The sequence below is a fragment of the Erpetoichthys calabaricus genome, chromosome 1 (genome assembly GCF_900747795.2).
Source record: "Erpetoichthys calabaricus chromosome 1, fErpCal1.3, whole genome shotgun sequence".
Lineage (NCBI taxonomy): Eukaryota > Metazoa > Chordata > Cladistia > Polypteriformes > Polypteridae > Erpetoichthys > Erpetoichthys calabaricus.
Window position 1 is genome coordinate 127,936,150 of NC_041394.2, and position 6,874 is coordinate 127,943,023.

Here is a 6,874-nt window from a genome sequence, read left to right on the forward strand (position 1 = left end):
CCGACAGTGGCGTCATACCACCGAAATAAGTATGTACATCGGTTTCAGTTAGCGCAGGGAAGCCGCCTACCAAATTTCGTGAAGATGGGGCCATAAATAAGAAAGTTTAACATGGCGGACATTGTCGACCGTTATGACCGTTACGCATAGAATTTCGAAATGAAACCTGCTTAACTTTTGTAAGTAAGCTGTAAGGAATTAGCCTACCAAATTTCAGCCTTCTACCTACACAGGAAGTTGGAGAATTAGTGATGAGTGAGTCAGTGAATCAGTGAGGGCTTTGCCTTTTATTAGTATAGACTAGCAAAATACCCGCGCTTCGCAGCGGAGAAGTAGTGTGTTAAAGAGGTTATGAAAAAAAAAAAGGAAACATTTTAAAAATAACGTAACATGATTGTCAATGTAATTGTGTTGTCATTGTTATGAGTGTTGCTGTCTTTTATATATATAATATACACACACACACACACACACATAAACATATATATACATATACATATATATATACATATCTACATATACACATATCTACATATACATACGCATATACACATATACACATCCACATAAACATATATATACATATACAAATTTACATATCTACATATATATATATATATAGACATACATATATACATGCATACATTCATATATATATATATATATATATATATATATATATATATATATACTTTATATATATATATATATATATATATATATATATATATATATATACTGTATATATATATATATATATACTGTATATATACATATCTACTTATTGGCTCCTGTATTTAGGATATGGCAGGTTGGATAATGGACGGATGGACATTTGTATGCATAGCCCCATTTGCCCGTTTTCGTTTTTTTTCTTTCTTCAGTAATATTTCAGCAAACCTGGAGCGTGTCAGTTCAAATCGTGGTACTGACACCACTGTGTGACCCTGAGGAAGTCACTTCACCTGCCTGTGCTGCAAAAAACAAAAGTAATGTAACAAATTGTACCTCAGATGTTGTAAGTTGGTGGAATAAAGGCATAAGTAAAATAGATAAATATGTATTATACACATAGGAACTATTCATTTATTTTCAGTTAAGTCATCTGCAGCAAACTTTTATAAATGAGGGTTTCTGATTTTTACATAGTGCAAACTGTTTCTTCTTCATTGACGTTTTGTCTTGGAGAGCTTTTTTCATTTCATTGAAAATGAAAGCAGCAGCTGCCAAAATATGTAGCTTTCTTATTAATTTTTCAACATTGTGTAAAATAAATGTATAAAGTAACATAAAAGGTTTAAATACTGGTTATCTTTTACACTAAAATATTACTAAAGAGATACAAAAAAAGTAAAATGGATATGTTCTTTTTCTTTAAGGAGATTAAATATTACTAAAGAAAGAAAAAAAAAAATTAAACAGCCAAATGGGGCTATGCATACGAACTTAAAAGGTTTAAATAAAACAGAAATATAGATTTTATTTTTACTTGCTTAACTTGTGGAGGGTGTATCCTGTAGCAAAGCCCTAACTTTTTTCGTGAAAGCCCGTTTCAGTAAATAAGTGTTAAAAACAGGTGTAAAGATATTGACAATAAGCTACGCAAATCCAGGAAGACATGGAATCGTTTAAATCAAGTATCATTACATCTTCCTTTCTTAAAGAGAAGTAAGGCAGTACTTATAAGCTTACATATTTATATATAGACATACATATATATATATATATCTGAAGCCGTGCAAGCACACTCTTGAGAATGCAACGTATAGTTGTACAGAAGAAAAGCAATCTTGCCTCAAATGAATGGCAACCTTTTGTAGGTCTATGAAGTTAATTTAAACTTTAGGTTTACACGGTGCTTTCTTTCCGAAGTACCTGCACTCATGAATATGTCTGTATGTGTCAGTCAGTCAAATCCACGCGCTTCGCACCGGCGAAGTACCGCTTTTAAATTTTTATTAAGAAGAAAATAAAACGTTTTTAAATTGAGGGAAAATATACTAATAACAGTTTGTTAAGGATCAGTTTTTTTGTGAAGCTGCCTTTACTCGAGTGATCACTTCGACCTGACTTGGCGGCCAAGTATAAGCGTTACCTGGTAGCTAACCACCCATACAATCAGATTGTGAATCAGACTACGAATGCCGTGAATGTAATTACACACTCACTGCACTTGCTTACGGTAATCGAACCTCGGACGTCAGCGCTAGAGGGGCTTAGCAGCGGTGAAGTATTGCTTTTAAATTTTAATTAAGAACAAAAGAAAACCTCAGAGGTTCGATTCCCGAAAGGGAGTGAAGTGAGTGTCCGGTTACCTACCAGGTAACGCTTATGGTTGGACAGCAAGTGACGTAATATCAGCCACGGTGCCTTCAGTTGTGAGAAGCAGATCATAGAATGATTGAAAATAGTTTTGCATTTACCTTTTTAGTAAAAGGCGAGCTTTTAAGCCTGAGAAATCACCCCGTAAATGCACACGTTTAATTGCACGTGTTAATATGTATGCTTACACAGTATTAAAAGACACTCAAAAATTAACGTCATTTACCATCAGCCACGGTGCCTTCAGTTGTGAGAAGCAGATCATAGAATGATTGAAAATAGTTTTGCATTTACCTTTTTAGTAAAAGGCAAGCTTTTAAGCCTGAGAAATCACCCCGTAAATGCACACGTTTAATTGCACATGTGTTAATATGTATGGTTACACAGTATTAAAAGACAGTGAACAACGTCAGTTACCTTTGTTCCCGCGTTTGATAAAAGGCGAGCTTTTAAGCCTGAGAAATCACCCCGTAAATGCACACGTTTAATTGCACATGTGTTAATATGTATGCTTACACAGTATTAAAAGACAGTCAAAAATTAACGTCATTTACCTTCGTTCCCGCGTTTGACTCGTGCTGTAAATCTCTTCCTTGTTTTTAGTTCACGTGATTACGTAGGAGGCGTGATGACGTGTTAATATGTATGCTTACACAGTATTAAAAGACACTCAAAAATTAACGTCATTTACCATCAGCCACGGTGCCTTCAGTTGTGAGAAGCAGATCATAGAATGATTGAAAATAGTTTTGCATTTACCTTTTTAGTAAAAGGCGAGCTTTTAAGCCTGAGAAATCACCCCGTAAATGCACACGTTTAATTGCAAATGTGTTAATATGTATGGTTACACAGTATTAAAAGACAGTGAACAACGTCAGTTACCTTTGTTCCCGCGTTTGATAAAAGGCGAGCTTTTAAGCCTGAGAAATCACCCCGTAAATGCACACGTTTAATTGCACGTGTTAATATGTATGCTTACACAGTATTAAAAGACAGTCAAAAATTAACGTCATTTACCTTCGTTCCCGTGTTTGACTCATGCTGTAAATCTCTTCCTTGTTTTTAGTTCACGTGATTACGTAGGAGGCGTGATGACGCGATACGTGACTCCGCCTCCTCCATTACAGTATATGGACAAAAAATATGTTCCAGTTATGACCATTACGCGTAGAATTTCGAAATGAAACCTGCCTAACTTTTGTAAGTAAGCTGTAAGGAATGAGCCTGCCAAATTTCAGCCTTCCACCTACACGGGAATTTCGAGAATTAGTGATGAGTGAGTCAGTCAGTCAGTCAGTCAGTCAGTGAGTCAGTGAGGGCTTTGCCTTTTATTAATATGTATAGATACATGCCATCTAGGATGTGGCGGTCTCCCTTTCTTCTATTTATTGTTGCCTTATTAAAAAGCCCTAAGCAATTCTCCTTTGGCTTAGCTCTCCTTCTCAGGGGTGGGGTTTGATTTATCTTCAATTTTGTTTGGTTATAAATTGATCTATTTGTATGGAATGATTACAATAAAAATTAATAAATAAAATATAAAAAAAAAAAAATGACAAAAGGGCTTTGTGCTTTTAATAGAATATACATGTCATCTAGGATGTGGCGAAGTGGGCAGTAAAAATTGAAAGTTGCCATAATTCCCACTATTTGAAATTGAGAAGAAAAAAAACATTTAAATAAATCTCTGTTCCAAAGGACAAACAAAGCAAACTTTGTATATTTATGTCTAAAAACTATTTACTTTAAAGATTCAAAAATAAGAGAAAGAGAATAAAGGGCAGAGTAGGATTTGGGAACAAAATGGAGGTTTTGCCTAAATTTAAAAAAACTATAAAGCCTGTAAAAAACAATGCACAGGAATATAATGTTACATACTATATCAACTGTGCTCTCAACAGATATGGTCCCACAGAAGCTAATTGTTTTACTTACAACATCCACTGTGTGACAGGTGTCGGGTCACACTTACAGGTGATTTAACCAAGAAACATTTAAAATATTCCAGTATGCCACCCAGTTTTATTAAGAGACTGGGAACTCTTGAGATTTACAGATAACAGCACACAAATTTCTTTAAATTGTGCGGTCAGTAAACACACAATGAAAGACACGGCAGCAATTTCAGGAAAAGCAACAGTAACTTGTATTACACAAGACATTATAAAGTACACCAAGAAGATAAAAGAACATAAGAATCTAAAAATATCAGGAACAAAAACCTTTTTTTTTTTGGAAAAAAGCACACAGTCCACACTCTAAAAGACCATTAAAAACATAAAGGAGGAGGATACAACCTTTAGTGGTACAGATTCCACTTTGCGCACTGTTTTACCTCAACAATTAATCGTCCAACAGTCTATCGATACACTCTGTTCGCTGAATGCTTGTTTTCCAACAGAGGTTTAGCCAAATTGTCGAATCCATGACGGCATTTCTTCCTCGTGTTTTTTAATTTCTGCCTGACTTCTCATCTGCCAGCTTCGCTCAGTTCTTTCTTGAGTATTTTCTCTTTCGCTGGACCCACAAACTAGCACCTCTCTGGTGGAACTGTCTCTTCTTCCCTGGAGGTAGGTATCGCTATCTGTATGCCTAGCGTCTTGCCAGCCACATACCCTTGTCTTCCTGCTCTGTGCGAGTGGTCTTGGCAGCGTTCTCAGTGGACCGTCCCTCTCTCTATCCCATCTCCACATCACCCACTGCCTAGAAGTATACAGTATATCTGCTTCAGTCATCCGTTGCATGGCTGCACTCGTGTCCTAATCTGGATCCTGAGTTGGTTTGTCGTGTGGTGGGTGCGGCAATGCGCTGTATCAGCGCATGCTCCTAATCTCTCTCTCTCTCTCTCTCTCTCTCTCTCTCTCTGCCTAGATCAACATGATAATGAATTTAACAATGGTACATAACATTTCGCTGGGCTTGACAAAAAGGTAAACACAGGTTAAACAAAAAGTATTGTTGCCAAATTTCAAGGAGTACTGATGTAGGCTGATCAGAACCCCCCCACATATTAATTTTCAAGCCAGGTAAATGCAAAAATTTTACAAGGAAGCAAGCAGTTCTGTTATTATAATATTGTATGTATGTATGTTTAAGCAGTTCAAAGCAGGTCACTCTTTTGCAAGACAGGTAAATATCTACTGTACATCCTGTAGACAGCCATCACAAGAACGTCTAACACAATTATTCAGAAAATTTGCCTTTTTACTTATCACCCCAGTCCCAAAAATGGGTGCCTGTTGCTCCTTCATCTACTGGTTTTTACATTTAATATTTACATGTTTCTTTGCTTAAGAAAAAAAAAATACACCCAGGGTACAAAAATATTCCCATCCGACACCAAAATGTTCCCCTCTGACAACTACCCCTACACTCCCTTTTTCATGCCCCCCACCACAAAAAACAACACACGAGGGTGTGTTACAGTGGAGACTGTTACTATATACACCTCAAATGTGCTGTTTAATAAAAAATAATAACTTTCATAAATTAAATAACTTTTTCTACTTCTCAACTTCTGCCATTATTTGCACCATCTGCTCTCACTGCTGTAAATTCTACAAACTCTACAACAAAAAATACATTCAGCTCAAATGGTCTGTGTCTTAGTGATTTTATGAGTCATCAGAGAGGCTTCACTCGCAAATATATTGTGTTTCATTAAATTTAAGGCCCAAAACACCAAGAGGCTACCCCCACCAGCTAATAAACCATGAACACATGTTAACCAGTGCAGCTCATCTGGCCATTGTCTCTTTGCCCCAATTGATGTTTTTCAGCATAGCCACATCCATCTGCTTGCCTTCACTTCCACATTTGTCAACATCTATGTGGTCTGTTTATAACCACTTCTGGAGAAACGGAGATGAAATAAGAGCTTTCTTTTGAACTAGCATGGAAACCACCACAGAAGTTCTCAACTGGTCTGACCAACACTTTCCATCCATGCTGCCTAATACAGTATCTGTTGCAGGCTCATGGCAGAGGTTAATTTTTCTTTCATATGTTATGTATATTGAATCTTCGTATGCAACTATTAATTTGATAAGAAATACAGTGCACTGCTACTGTGAATACAAATCCATCTCCAGTTTTAGATTAGTGGTTATAATCTCCCAGGGGATAACTAGCTTATTTCTCTGGTCTACCAACAATCTCCAAATGTTTGCAATACTCAGTTGGCCAGTCCTCCCCACTTCACAAACAAATTTTGGTCCTTTACTGCACCTGTGAATTAATGGCTACTCTTTTGCTTTCTACTGCCATGGCTATTGACACTTCAAACTGATTATGCCTCCATGTGTACCTGCCTTGGCTTAAACTTACAGCACATTCACATAGAATGTGACACAAAGAGACCACCTCTGTATATAGGGCACATGAGGAATCCTACCTCACTCACTTCTCAAGGTTTGAAGGGAATACATTGTTGTAGCTTGTTGGAGTGGCACATCTCCAATTTTAAATTGTAGATTTTTATATTTTATCTTTTCCTCAAACAAACAAGATGAACTGAAATACAGGACACTTGCATGGCAATTAACATCAAAGCATC